The sequence below is a fragment of the Dermacentor variabilis genome, chromosome 6 (genome assembly GCF_050947875.1).
Source record: "Dermacentor variabilis isolate Ectoservices chromosome 6, ASM5094787v1, whole genome shotgun sequence".
NCBI lineage: Eukaryota > Metazoa > Arthropoda > Arachnida > Ixodida > Ixodidae > Dermacentor > Dermacentor variabilis.
In genome coordinates, this window is record NC_134573.1 from 188,185,278 (window position 1) to 188,201,095 (window position 15,818).

Here is a 15,818-nt window from a genome sequence, read left to right on the forward strand (position 1 = left end):
ACAGCATCGGGCGATATGGTTTCAACCCGTCTTGACATAAAACATAGTTCTGCATCACTCAGGGAAAACCTGGAAAACTCGGGGAATTTGAAAATGTCAACTTGGTAGACACCCTGTACACTGCATCATTGCTGGCGTGGACATGCACGACCTTTAATTCATACTTTCGGTTTATTTCTGCAAATCCTGTCAATAGAAGAATGCGCATTAGAAGCACTAGCGGCGGCTGCCTCATCCACATTTTCTCACCTAAACATTGTTTTAAATTTCCACTGTGAACAAGATGCACATACACACAGGGCAAAGTTTATGATATTTTTGAAAGAGATAGAGGTGGCCAATTAAAAATTATTTCTGAAGGTATGGATAGCCTATACCTAGAGAATGAACAGTTCAACACGCTTCAAATTGCTTTGCATTTTTTTGACCATGAAGAAAACCTATAGACTTCAGTGACCCCTTCGACAGAGTCTTTTATCAATGGCATGTGAAATGCATGTGAACATTTTTAGGGATACAGACATTGTCACTTGCATGCAAAGGTAATAAATATATACAGAGTGTCGAAATTAACTATAACACAGCAAGATTTAAAAAAAAGAGCAATGCGTTACTTGAAGCAAACCTAGTGCGTATGGTTTCCAGTACTGTGGAGTAGCTGCCAGTAATATTTTCATTACTGAGATTTAATTATGTAATTGTAATTAATTAGATATCTAACTCGAGACATACTATCCTAATTATCAAAGTGTCACTGAGGCATTTGAAAGCACAGCCAAGGGACATCTAACTGTGGTATTTTCAGCATGTCCTAATTGCATACAATTTCTTTTTCCGACTCGTAAGCCCCGCGTAATATGGAGAATACCACGTGACTGCGCTCCCACCTGGATCGTAAAGCAGCACCCTCGAACAGGCTCCCTCTGAGTTATCTAGAACAAGGTAAAGGAAATAAAGAAAAACATAATGATCGAGCTATGCCTTATCTGCCGCACCCCGGCCGAAGTAACACGTCGCATTTGGTGTTGGAAACACGCTGTGATAGCTGTTGTCTTAGCGTAGATAAAGTGCACGGATGTTTCTTTGTTTGTTCTTTTCCACAAAACCTATCATCACAAAAGCGAATTGACGTCAGTGCAAAAGTTTAAAGGTGCGTTTTGTTTCGTCCCAGTTGCCATGTCTTTCTGTAATGAGCAGAAGGTGAACATGATCCTTCCCTTGGGATCTGCAAATAGCAGCAAGAGGAAGGCCGCAAATATATATACTGTATATCAGTCATGGAAGTGTGGCGGTAGACCAAACGCATCGACCGTTATCAGAAATGATGAAAACGTAAGACAAACCAGCAGCTTCAAGAAACAGTGGTGGAGGACTCCATCTTTGAGTTCTAGCCTACGCACGGATGTTCTAGCAATTATGACCTCAAACCGTCATGCTAGCGTATGGGACGTGGCCGTCCAGGTACCTATTTCCAAGTCACCAATTTGGAGGATTCAAAATGATGGCATTTCACCCGTACCACCTTAACCAGCACCAATGCTTAGAAGATATGGACCAGTAGAATCGTATAGATTTCTCGAATTGTGTACTCACAAAAGCCAATGAGTCCCTGGACATTTTGAGCAACTTAATGTGCGCAGATGAAGCCAATTTTCGCAGAAACGTCTAGGTAAGTTTGCATAATGCACACTACTGGAGGGACTCTAATCTACAATGGGTAAAGCGCAATCAGCACCAGTATCGGTGGTCCCTCAATGTGTGGTTTGGAATTTATGCCGTTGCCATGATTGGTCCCATCTACTTTGATCACGCACTGACTGGACAGCGTTACGTGAACGAAATCTTTGAAGGAGTGGTGGATGAGTTTCTCAGCGAAGTTCCACCGTCACGCCTTCCACTTATATGGTATCAGTAAAATGGGATACCCGCACACAGCAGCAGCCGAGCACGAAACTGGCTGGATGCGACATTTCATGTGCATTAGATTGGAAGGCATGGGCCTGTAAATTGGACGGCTGGGTCACCTGACTTCTTTCCACTCGATTTCTTTCTTTGGGGTTATGTGAAAGATCATGTTTACATGATCCAGATGGACGTCAGATTAGTTCAAGGCAAGGATAACGGATGTCTGCCGTAGAATTCTGGCGTCGGTCATAAAGAAAGCCACTGAAGATGTGATAAAATGCACACAGTACTGCGTAGCTGCAAAAGGAGACCTATTCGGACACGTCCTTTAGGCTGGTGTTCATTTCATAATTCGTTTGATAATAAGGGCACACTCAAATATGATGGGCTTTTTTTCATGTTTTTGTTTTTGTGCAGACATCCTGACTGCCAATTGGGCCCATTTAGAAGTGGTATATTTACTTTCTTGAAGGCATAAGTTTTGTCTTTTCTCTACACGTTGGTCACTTCCCGGTATGTTTATTTCGCTTTTATTTTTTGACACGAACCTGTTTTTGCACCACATATACACTTTCCTGAAATATAAAACGGTCACATTAACTTGGCTTTGGTCCGAAGCAAGTTTCCGGTGCAAACTATAGCTTCATGTGCACTCTTTCGATGCGGTGCAAGCAAAGCCGGAATTTTGAAACATTCTATGCCTAATACATTGCTCTTGGCATGTCGTGCGTGGTCAGAGCGGCGCTTCGGCCGCGTTATCAAGGGGATTTTGTTATCAATGTGATCAGTCGGCCTTGAGAGACGGATAATAAGTGTGACGTAGAAATGAGACGAGGGAATAGCTGCGAAGCCGCGAAACCTGCTGTTGGCGCTCCTTTCGTACCATTATCAAAGTGATGCGCTGTCTCTTCGGGTTTGCGACTGGCAAAGCAGTTGCTTTCTATCAGCTTATTTGAGGGCGCTGCATTGTGATACGGGTGGGAGTACACTCACGTAATATTTTTCATACTTCGTCAGGTTTCCTTGCCAGTCAGAAAAAATTGAATGCAATTAGTACGTTGCTGAAAACACCGCACGCAGTTAGATGTCATTTTGGGGTGCCTACACATGCCCCATTGACACTGAAAATTGGGACAGTACTTCTCAAGTTAGATAATTAATTGCAATTACTGAATTAGATCTCAGTAACGAAAGAATTACTGGTGGCTACTCCACTGTACTGGAAACAATATGCACTAGGTTTTCTTCGAGTAACGCAACTGCTCTTTTTTTTTAAGTCTTGGTTCATGATAGTTGGGGAACACGGTATTTTACTCAGTAACCGAAATGAGGCCAAGCCGGATTCACTCGAAATCGGAATCAACATGCGGGCGCAGCAGCGCTTATACTCGGACTCGCAGAAAAAAAGAAGAGAGACAGAGAGAGGTTGCAGTTTCGCCGGAAAGGTGAAGCAGTATTCGTGATAGTCAAGCATGCGACCATTACACGAAGGAAGATTACACCACCGAGAGGACTCGGGCTGTGAAATTGAACTGGCTCCTACTATGGGTCTTGTATATACTTGTATAATGCCACCGAAAAATGAAAACTCTCCGCCTATGGCTGTAGGTATTAAACTTGTGGATCTGAGTTTAGCAGATAAAATGCTTCAATGTAAAACATTTAGTACATGAAACGGACAATGAAGCCAAGGACAGCTTGGGGGAATTAACTCTTTACGGAAATTCAGAATTAACTTTGCATTAGGGTTAAGTATGAATTTATCGTCATCTTCTTATATATAATTAGAAATATGGAACAGCAAGTTGAAAAAAAAAAAATACTTGTATACTAGTGTAATACATAATCAATGCGTTTTTGAGAAAATATCAGCTTATATGGTGTCTTTTTTTTGTTTGTTAACTGCATGCAGAGCTTCCTCTTTGCACCATCGCAGTAAGTTACTGCTCTGATGCATTGCTTCCTTGCTCCAAACAGCAAAATTTTCTGCTCTGAAAGCATACATTCCTACTCCAAAAGCTTCAAAAAATACCTGAGTGCCGCATCCATGATTAGGAGTGAACCAGTCCAGAAGCACAGAGTGAACGAGTACAGAACAAGAACAAGAAGCATGAGCCGATATAAACGCACAAGAAATTGGTTGATTCTTGCCTGCACTTCAAGCAGGGGAAAAATACACGAAAGATAAAACATACACTGCGATGTGTTCATTCTGAAAAATGGCAGGAAGACTGATGCATGCAAGCCTTTCGAATACAGACAGAGGTGCAAAAACCTCCAAATATTAATTGGCAAGTCTGAAACAGAAAAAGAAAAAAACAAATATTAACAGTAAAATCAATTTCATTGTATTATAGGGCTCCAGAACAGTGGGAAGTTAGTTTTCGAGGTCTTGCTCTATGTACTGCTCCGTTCAAACATCTATAATAATACGATATTGTTTTGCACTTTATTTATTAATTTCTTTCTCTGTGAACAGAAAGGTTTTATATAATTGCTTGAACGTCCACTTCGTCAATGTGATTGCCCTGAAGAGCAGTGCACTTTTTCCAGCGGTGTGAGAGTCTTGCTGGGCCCTTCTGGAACCACTTGCTTGGAGTGCTGCACATCCATGCCCGGACAATGCCTTGCAGTCCCTGTATGTGAGCAAAATGCTGACCATATGTGGGTACGGAGGTCTTTTCATGGTTCGGAACAGGTGAATGTCACTGTAGAGTCAAAGGCAAGTCCCATGGACGCCTCCATTCTGGAGAATGTTACGTGCCTTTCCTCCATAATCATGCCTTCCACCTACGTGATGTTGGGCGGCGTTGTCACAGTCAGTGGCCGTGCAGGACTGGTCCCTTTCGTCGTTGACATGCAGGCCGCTTTCCAGCCATCCACCCAGTTGTAGATGGATCTTTGGGAGGCTGCCTGCTCGCCACACATTGCCACAAGTCGCTGGGGAATCTCCACAATGTTCATGCCCTTCTTCCTCAAGAACCACGGCATCCAGCACTGCCCTTGTTGGTCGCTTTCCATGCTGTCCGCTCGGCTATACTGACGCTCGCGGGGAACATGTGTACTGGCAACCACAAAATGGATGCTTCTGGCACGTTCTGCTGTTTGGTACTGAAACAAACTCCAGCCGGTGGAGACGGCAGTTGGAGAATATCGGGGCGTTTCATGAAGTTTCAGTCTTCGTTTGAGCAAGTAAACAAAGACCCCTCGCAACGTCTGTCCTTGATAAAGGTATAGGAATTGTCGGCGTTTCTTAAGGCCTGACCGGGCTGGAAGCAAGAGTCCCCAGCAAGAGGTCCCCAGATTTCGAAAAAATATCCAGCAAAAGTTCCCAGATTTTTCTCTGGGGATCTTCTGGCTCTGGCAAATATGATAAAGAAGGTCTCGTGAGGCAAGTGCAGAGGCTTTTTGGTTTTACTTCGTCATTTATGCCAGGGGGCATACGTAGTGTTTCGTTTTTCCGCTCCTTGTTCATTTGGTCCGTCTTCCTCTGCATTACAAATACCCACGTTACTTGCGTTCTGAGCTGCCGGTGCACTGATGGGTGGATGGATGCTATGAGCGTCCCCTCTGAAACAAGAGTTGCGGATAGCACTACCCAGCTCTTGCGCCACCAACCTCTGCTCTGTGGGATACCAACCCCTAGCTGCGGTGATCATCCTGTTATGTCGATCGTTATCGTGATTGGCGGCAGACCGCATATTTGTTGAGTGGGGGGGAAGGGCGACCGTCAAACCGCGAATAGTATGACCTCTCCCCCTCTCTTCCTCTCTCTCTCTCTCCCTCTCTCTCTACATATATATATATATATATATAGAGAGAGAGAGCTTTATTGAGGGCTCCGCCATTTTGCGATCGCAGTGCCGTCTATCGTGCGGCGCCATGCTGGTATGTGGGATCGCGCTAGTGTGCGCATGGCGTACGTGTTGACGACGAGTGGCATGTTTTCGCGTTTTCCCGAGAAGTGTGGACAAGTTGTTTAGATTTCAAAACTTTGCATGTCGTCACTGAGCTTTTACCTTCGATGTAGCTGCAATATCGAACGGCTACGGGCCTAGAGGCGCTTCCGCAGCTCTCCCCATGATTGAAATAGGAGGCGAGGGAAGTATGAACATTGTCGATGCGTAACCTATACATGTAACGTGTTGTTATTGTATGTCTAGGCTTGAACTATATTAAGGTAGCACTCGGGCGACAACAATCATATATGTCATGCGGTGTGCCGCACCAGCTCTCATTCCAATCCAGATAACTGTGAAGCTTCGAGGAAGCACGTCTCGCTATAGTTGGATACAACTCAAGTCTGCAGTGAAGCCCCGCCCACGCGCTCATAACCGCCAGCCACTGTTCCTTGGCGAGGCTGCAAATAGTTAGTACTTCAATCTTTCCCTGCTACCTAAATTAGGTGATAACCACAAAAATAAAATTGTAAGGGTGTAATTTTCTACGTTTTCACTTGTCTATTATAGTGGAACAGTGAAAGCCTAATTCTTTACTGAACTGAAATAAAAGGCATGCTTCGCTGCAACTATTTATTGTCAAGTTTCACTTCATTTGGCAGTGAAGTTTCATGAGTAAAATGGGGTTAACAGTGAGATAAACTGTACTGCGGACTTTTGGAAAGTGAAATGCTGAGACTCCATACACTTTGCCCATGCCTGTTGCACAAGTTTCTTAAAGTACCCCCACTACCGCTATCTTTCGTCGAGCTCAAAGAACGCATCAGTGCTGCAGTGCAGACAATTGACAGGACTATGCTAGAAAATATCGAATTAGCTCAACTATCGTCTGGACGTGTGTCAGGTCACCAAAGGAGCACACATTGAGCATTTGTAGAGGCAGCATAGACTTGGTGAGATTGTGGTTCTCTTCGTATATCTTTCACGTGTGTACGTGTAATACCTTTGAAAATATTTATTTATTTATTTATTTATTTATTTATTTATACAATGCTGCAGGCCCAAATGGGGGCCCAAGCAGGAGGGGCAGAATACGTAAATATTTGCATATGCACGTATATATATATATATATATACATACACACATGAAAAGGAAATACAAAAGCAATGCAACATTGCAAATATCGAAAAAACAAAAATGGGAGCGACGACTAATAAGATTAAGAGAAGGTACGCTGAAGGAAGAACAGTATCACACGCATATATGAGCACTTGCAACCACTGTCAAGAGAGAGAAAAAAAAGAACAAGTACCAGAAGTTGAACGAGCAACCATTGCAAAATACTGAAAATAATAGAATAAGGAAGATGTGGAAAGTACCAAACAAGATTCACGTGTAAAAAATAAATAAAAATAACACAGTAACAAGGCTTTCCGACATGGCAATACCCCTAGTATTAAAGACACATGCGTTCAATAGAATCGGTGTTTGTCAATTGTGATAATGGCAGCCTGTTCCAATCTGTTACAGTTCGCCGGAAGAAAAACTTAGAGGTTAGTTCGGATGTTATAAGGTGTTAAAGAGTCAGCGTGACAATGCCGTGTTCGGCGCGCTGTTAGTGGTTTAACATAAGCCTGTGGGTGGAGGGACGAACAGTTGTTTTTAAGCAAGAAAAGAAATTTCAGTAGTATTTTCCTGCGTAGTTGTAGCGTTTGAATATTATGTTAATTCATTAAGCTAGTAGGAGAGTCACTCAGTCTATATTTAGAAAAAATAAACCTGACAGCTAGCTTTACGTTGGACCATATCTAAAACGTTAATGTTAATTTTCTTATAGGGATCCCACGCAATGCATGCATATTCTAGTTTCGGTCGGATGAGTGAAGTGTAAGCCAGTAATCTAGTACCAGAGGGAGCGTGCTTTAGTTTGTGCCTGATGAGACAAAGCTTCCTGAAAGACGAGTTACATACGTTCGAAATGTGGCTATTCCAGCTGAGGTCACTGGTTATTGTGATTCCAAGATATTTATACTGGCTGACTTGGGTCAGCGGTTCAGAGTCGAGGTTATAGACAAACGACATTTTTTTTTGTTATGGACATGTAAACAGTTTTTTCTCTGTTCAATTCCATGCCCCACCGACTGCACCAGGAAAGAATGTTTTGAAGGTCAAAGTTAAGCATTAATTGATCTTTGTGGCAAGTAACCTCGTTACACAATCGTCAGCAAATAGTCTAACTTGAACAGGATGAGAAATTTCGGTAGTGGTGTAGTTTATGTATATTAGAAATAGTAAAGGTCTTAGCACGCTACCTTGAGGTACTCCAGAGGTTACTGAAAGTTCGTTAGAAGATTATAACTATAAATTGAAACAAACTGCTTGCGATTAGACAGATAAGCCGCCACCCAGTTAATAATATAGGCTGGAAGGTCTATCGACTGTAGTTTTTCTGTAAGTTTATTGTGAGGAACAAGGTGAAATGCTTTCTAAAAGTCTAAAAATATTACGTCAATTTGGCTTGACTTGTCAAGAGCACTTGCAAAGTTGTGAATAATTGTGGTTAATTGTGTCACAGTAGAGAAACCCTTCCGGAAACCATGCTGATGAGGAGACAGTACGTTGTTGTCACTTAGGAATTTGGTTATTTCATTAGCTATAATATGTTCGATTAACTTGCAACATGATGAAGTTATGATATCGAACGATAACTAGTTACTAGGGTTCTGTCACCTTTTTTCGGTATGGGAACGACACATTCAGTTAGCCAGTCTATAGGAAGATTAGCCGAAGATAACGAGGAACGGAAGATGACAACACGAAAAGGGGCTGACGCTCCAGCGTATCTGCGCGGAAAGGCGTTCAGTGTATTGTCTGGTCCTGGAGATGATTTATCTCTGAGGTTGGGGAGCATCGACACTACACCCGGTTGCAAAACAATGTCAGAGGTGGAGTTACATGACATGCGGTTAAGGTTTATACCACCATTGAAATTTGAAAAAACACTCTGAAAATAATTATTGAAGTGCTCCGCGATACGCCCTTAAATATGGCCTTTTCAAGGCGAATTAATCATTTATGCTAGCCATGCATATATATATATATATATATATATATATATATATATATATATATATATATATATATATATATATATATATATATATATACAGGGTGTTTCAGCAAACACTTTCAAAAATCTTTAAAAGTTGCATGGGGTGGTTATCACAATTCTAGTTCATGAGCTGGTATACTCGAAGCGGCAGACAATACTTGCACAAAGAAATTGATATATATATATATATATATATATATATATATATATATATATATATATATATATATATATATATAATATACGGGTAGACGGCTTTACTAGCGGCGGTAGCTCGATACAGGGCCTCACGCTATGTGATGGTCGCGGCATGAAGAGAACACGCCGCTGACGCATTGATAAGCGTTGCAGAGCCTTGTATGAGGCGACTATGAGAGAATGCAGCCGTATATCTTTCAATGGTTGCTTGTAGGCGCCTGAGTAGCGGCGTGCGAGTGCGCATCTATTTCGTATTTCGCGGGCTTTTGTTTTTTCTTGGGAAAAAACGACCAGGACCACTTTAGCACGAAATAAATGCTTGATTCGGAGGTTATTTAAGGTGCCCTACAACTTTGTTATTGATATGTTTGCGATTCAAGCAATGTTCACTAATTAAAGGTAATTAATGAATACTTCGTAATGAAATATATGCTGGCCGTAAGTACTATATGCACTACGGCTACTGATATATGCTATATGACTACGGCTACTATATGCAGTTGGTACGATTTCTCTAGAGCTCTTGGGTATCTTTGAAATCTTAGTCCAAGTTAGCTGGGACACCCTGTATATACAATACTCATTCACGCAAACAAATACTTTTCTAGAGCTTTAAGAAAGCTAGAGGACTGGAAAATGACTCCGGAAGACAGTTTCAATCGGAAACGGTCCTCGGGACAGAAATGTGTTAGAACGTTTAGCTTCTTGCAAAAATTTGTTTTAGCAAATTATTTCCAGTGGGGCGTGTTCGTCTAGGCGATAGCTGTGGGATTGTGGGATGTGTGTGTATTGTGGGATGCGGTATGTTTAGTTTATGTGTTAAAAGGTTATGCGTGAACAACAAACGGGACATTTTCCTGCGTACTTGAAGTAATGGGATGTGATTGGTTTTCTTTAGTGTCGTATGGTGAATCTAATATTTTGCATTTGTTATAAATGAACGTAATCGCTTGTCTTCGCACCATCTCAAGCTGGTAAATGCCCTCCTTTTTTTTCGTCAACTGATCAATCTTGCAACCTAGAAAAGTCCAAAATTTTTAGGGATCACTTCTGATCAATTCGGGCAGCGTCGTGCCAAAATAACGGGACTTTGCAAGTTTCTCTTTTAGCACCCGGAACTGTTGAAGGCAACATAATTTTTTCCCCTCCTACATTGGTTCAGTTTGCGTTTCATTTGAATAATTTGGCGACTTATCCAAGGATTGCGACGATTAATACAGATCTTTCTAAGGGCAACAAAATGTTTCCCTTAGATTGGAACGCAGGAATTATTCCAAGTTGCGCGGTTTATCGAATTATCCAACGAGAAGAGATTTCATGAAACGAAGTACAGTACTGTATTGCACAGGCATAGTTAACCAGGGTGTCTACCGACCGGGAAAACCGGGAATTCTCAGTGATATTGAGTAGTCTGGAAAAACTCAGGGAAAACTCAGGGAATTCGTGCTTCTATCAGGGAAAATTAGCTGTAATTTCATTGAAAGGGAACGAAAGTCGCGGTAATGCTGCCTTGAGTAACAGACAGGAATCATAACGAATCGTCTTTGATGCCCCATCATCGGCTGGAGGAGTTCCCAGTGTGCAGTGAACGACCGACTTTTCGGATAGCTTCGCGGTACCACCACGTACCCCCTAGAGTCAATGTATCAGAACGTCTGAAATTTCGGACGCAAGAACCCTTCGCCGTACGATTTTTCTGAGTTTCCTGCCGGGACAACCGGTCCGAAACGGCATTCATCAAAGCCACCACCGCGGCCGTTTCGATTACCTCGCCGCCGCGAACCGGCGCTCTCGCATGCAGATCCTGCGGCAACGCTAGGCCTAGCTGCTTCGACGTTCACTATTAAGCTTCTTGCTGTTGGGTGCAGTGTTTTTCATTGAATGAATTCGCCGCTATCAGCAATGGCACCGACTCCGCATTTGTTGTCCTCACGATTGGCTTCGAAGCTCGGAAGAAACGATGGGTTGCGTAATGCCAGTTCCCGAAAGTCAGCTTCGCCTCTGTACAGAAATGTTACTTCGTGAAGCATACGCAAAAGTATTGCGGGGAAGCTCAACAAGCGTGTGAAGGGACTATTGCCACGGGACACAGCATGTATTCCTTAATTATACACGCGTGCACCCGGTATCTCCTCTCACAGTCCGCGCACCGATATGACTAATACGTGTACTGACAGGCCTTCAGAGCTTTTTAGAATGTGCCCGTGGCGGTTTGAGTCCTTTAAGGGCAGTAAAAGACATGCATTCTTTTCCAACTGGCCGATTTTTCAGACGTTTCCTCGGCCCCTGAGGAGTTCGAGAAATCGGACGTTGACTGTACAACTGACCAAAAAAGATCCTTCAAACAGTCCGTGGGGCAAACGACCGGCAGAAGGAGGGCGAGAACAGAAAGAACCTACGCATTGAGGAATGAACAGGAAAGGAAGCGTGCTGCCACCGTTTTGAAGGAGCTTGGGCTCAAAAAACAAAGTGTTGGCTGATGCCGAAATGCAGTTGTCCCTCATCCACACCAAAATAAACTCTTTAAAGCAGTGAAACACAACACTGGGGCATCGTGCGCGTGCTGAGAGTATGTCAGGACAGTTGAAGTTGACTTGCAAGCTGTTGAGAGAGAATCTCAATTGGGACAAAGTTCGGGCCTCATACCACTAAGCTTGCTATCAGCTGATCGAAATAGCTCATACTCGAAAATATTTGCTTCTTTATGCATCTCCTTTTTATTCGTATTTGAGAATGTCCGACTCTATTTGCAATTTTTTCGGAAACATTTTATTTGCTGTGCATTTTACTATCCCCTCCCTTCTGTTCGTTTTTTAAAGATTTTTTTCACATTCTTACTAGATAAAAGGAAGAGGTCTGGACACCGACCAAAAATGGTTTAAAATAGTTATTTACGTTTCGGCTCCCTCACGGGAGCCTTGTTCACAATGAAATAAGCGGCAGAGCTGGCGCCCCTAAATTTTTATGTGCGTCTCAAAACATGATTAAGGCACCTGGCATACATGGGCGGCAGATTGCCTTCGTTGCGATTAAGAGTGCGCCGTGGTTTGGATGATTAGGGACTCAAGGTAAAGACGCGAAGAATGATTTCGTTCCTTGGCAATCACACGAGATTTCTCCCAGTTATGTGATGTGTCTGCGCACTGTTCGGCCAAGGCATTCGATGCAACGTGTCGTTTCTGGACGTCATTAATGTGTTGCTTAAGTCTTGTTTTGAAGTTGCCGGTTTCACCGACGTAGACATACCGACAGTCCGCACACGGAATGACATACACCACGCCTGGGAACTTGTCCTTTTCCAAAGGGTCTTTCACATGCACGAGCTCGTGTCTAAAGGCTCAACCAGACGTACGCGTTCCAATGCGTCCGCACACGCCGCGCTGACTCGACGTTGCGTGGCGCCCGACGGAGGAAGAGGGCGCGCACCCAAACGATGCACGAGTTGCCGCGCGTAGCCGCGCGTCTCGTCGCGGCGGCGCAGTGTTGCTAGCTTGCCATGTTCAAGGCAGTCTAGCCTTCGCTTAACGGCCTCGTTAAGCAATGTGTTACATATTAGACAGTTTTAGTTTAGCGTCAGCAACTACAGCGTACGCTATACGCTATAATATAGCGTACGCTAAGCAGCGCACGTTTTCTACAATTTTAGTTGACCGGCGATATCTTCGAATCTCAGAGGCCATATGCCGTTGTTGCGGCTATTTCGCGCCATTAGCGACAGGTGGCGTTGACATCTCGAACGTTTCTTTCGTTAGGCTTCGACTCGTTCGAAACGAGAAGCGATCTCGAAAACACCACGAGGTTATCCATAATACTCTGTCGTCGAAGCGGCCTGAGACTAAGCGAAAGCCGTTTACACAGTCATTTGCTACGAACGAAGTGCATTTTACAAAAGCAACGCCAAATTCAATTCGAAGCGGGCAGCCGGGACCGCCGCCATGTTTCCCGCAAGGTTGCCTGAACGTCGCGCGAAGAGTCGTTCCGGAAGTGACGTTGGCTTGCCGTGGTCATGTGAGGTGTGTCATGCTACTGACGCGAGCGGCAGCTTCCGGCGCGGGCGCAAAAATTCTAGCGGTTGTAGGTCTCCACGCCGCCGCGCGCCGACACGCGAAACAGCCTCCGCGCCTGACGCCGTACGCGCCCAGGCGTGGTGCGGCGCGTGCGGGCGCATTGGAACGCGTACGTCTGGTTGAGCCTTAAGTTTCCGGGAGGGCACGTGCGCAGCCTGCACGTCATATGACCGCAGGACGCGTGCAAGAGTCTCGCTTATGCCGGGGACGTACGGAATCGAAACCCGTCTTTTGGGGGGTCCAGGCAGGGTGGGTACTGTGCGAGCCAGCTGGCGCCCTACTGAGTCAATGACGTACTCAGGGTATCCACAAGCCATTAATTCCCTCCGCACAAGTGCATTGTCCGCCATGTGGTCTTCCGCTGTTGTGCACACGTTTTTTGCCCGACGAAGAAGAGAGCCGACAACAGACCTCTTTTGCGAAGCAGGGTGCGCCGATTTGTAGTTTAGGTAGCGGTCCGTGTGAGTGTGCTTCCTAAACACCTTGAAAAACAGGTTTGGCCCTTCTCGCTGCACAAGGGTGTCCAGGAACGGCAGTTGCCCTTCAGATTCCACTTCAACGGTGAACTTGATTGCTGCTTGTATATTGTTTAGGTGAGCCGTGAAAGGGTCAAGGTTTTTCCTTTGCAAAACACTGAAACAGTCGTCGACATATCTGAGGAAGACTTTAGGTGCCGGTGTAAACGAGGACAACGCTTGAGCTTCGATAGCCTCCATTGTTAGGTTAGCTACTGTGACGGAAATCGACGCACCCATTGCTGCTCCGTGTACTTGTGGCCTTGTGCGGTGGCTGCTGAAAACTGCCTGCGGGGAATTTTAAAGCGGTGAGTCATGCTTCGCTAGGCACACAAGCGGTGAGCGACATAAGTCGAAAGGTACTTTCCGAGAGTTTGTGTTTTGGCCGATCGAGCAATATGAGGCCATAAAACTAACTACTGCTTTTGTTAAATTTGCAAGATGATCTGATTAATAATTGATCACGTGAATGATGTATATTAATTAGAACTAACGCACTAGTTATTTCCTACGTATCTACATGACATGAAGTATCAATGTCGTTTTATATGTCCTGTCAAATGCCATCATTGGCAATGTGGGAACAAGCGACTATTCAGGCCGAGAAAACGCCAGCCATTCACTGTGGTGCTCTCGCGCTGCGTGTCAGAGCAAAAGAAAAAAAAAAACGTTAAGCTATTTAGGAATTTATTCAGGGTTGATTTGTGTACGTCATAAAAAAGTGACTGACGACGGGATGCACAAGCGGGGAGATAAGGGGCTGCGAACTGCCATAGGAGGCTTCCTCGGCAGAACGGGTTTACCGATAATTTGGTCAATGTGCACGCACCTTACGGAAAGCGTAAACCACAAGTATTTAAAGAAAGAAAAAAAACACCCAGAGCCGTTCCACTCTTTGAACCTGGATGACCAGCGTAGCTGTGTACAGTATATGGTGATAAATATGTTGATAATAAGTATTATAAAGGAGATTTATTGGGGCTCGTAGCGACCGCCGGTTCTAGGATGCACCGAGCAGTTCCCGAGCTCGAGCCTCTGCTGCGCGCTTGATCTGCTGACTCTGTGAGCACGTTCGTTATCTTCCTTACAATGGCCCTGCGGAAATAAAGGAGCCATCCTGGCGACTTAGTTTTTTGGAAGGACGGTAGAATGGTGATACGGCTTGAGACACTGAACGTGAACGACTTCGCGGTTACGACGTCGCATGTCGGACGGCGGCGTTAGCGGCTCAACCAGGTAATTAACGGGTGATGTTCTCTCGAGAACGCGGTATGGCCCGTCGTACTTCGGAAGGAGTTTTGATGCTAGCCCAGGCGTGCGGTGTGGCACTAACAACCAGACGAGAGCGCCCGGGAGAAAAGTGGGAGTCCAGTTCTGAACATCGTGAACGGCTTTTTGACGGTTCTGGTCGTCCGAGGTGAATCGGCGGGCCAGCTGGCGACATTCCTCGGCGTGTCTGGCGGCTCCCGAGATCGGCAGGCATACGGATGGGTCCGGCCGGTAGGGCAGAATGGTGTCGATTGTATGCGAAGGATGACGGCCGTAAAGAAGGTAAAAGGGTGAGAATCCAGTAGTGGCCTGAGTCGCGCTGTTGTAGGCGTAGGTGACAAACGGAAAAGCTAGGTCCAAATTAGAGTGATCAGGTGAGACATACATGGCGAGCATGTCACCAAGAGTTCGATTAAAGCGTTCCGTGGTACCGTTAGTTAGTGGGTGATAAGCAGTGCATTTACGATGAATAGCGCATTCAGCAAGCAGTTGTTCGATGACTTCAGATAAGAAGGCGCGGCCTCTGTCGCTTAAAAGTTCAAATGGACCTCCATGACGAAGGAGAAAAAAGCGAAGTAGGAAATTGGCGACTTCCTGCACTGTAGCATTTGGTAGAGCAGCAGTCTTAGCATAACGGGTCATGTGGTCTACCGCAACGATTATCCACCTGTTGCCGGTAGGAGTCAACGGAAGTGGCCGTAGAGATCTATGCCCACGCGATCAAAGGGTCGGGATGGGCATTTTAAAGGCTGGAGTTCACCGGCGGAGTTGTGCGGTGGCGCTTTGCGGCGTTGGCACTCATGACAAGAGCGAACTTTCGAACGAAATTGTACATTCCCCGCCAGTAATAGC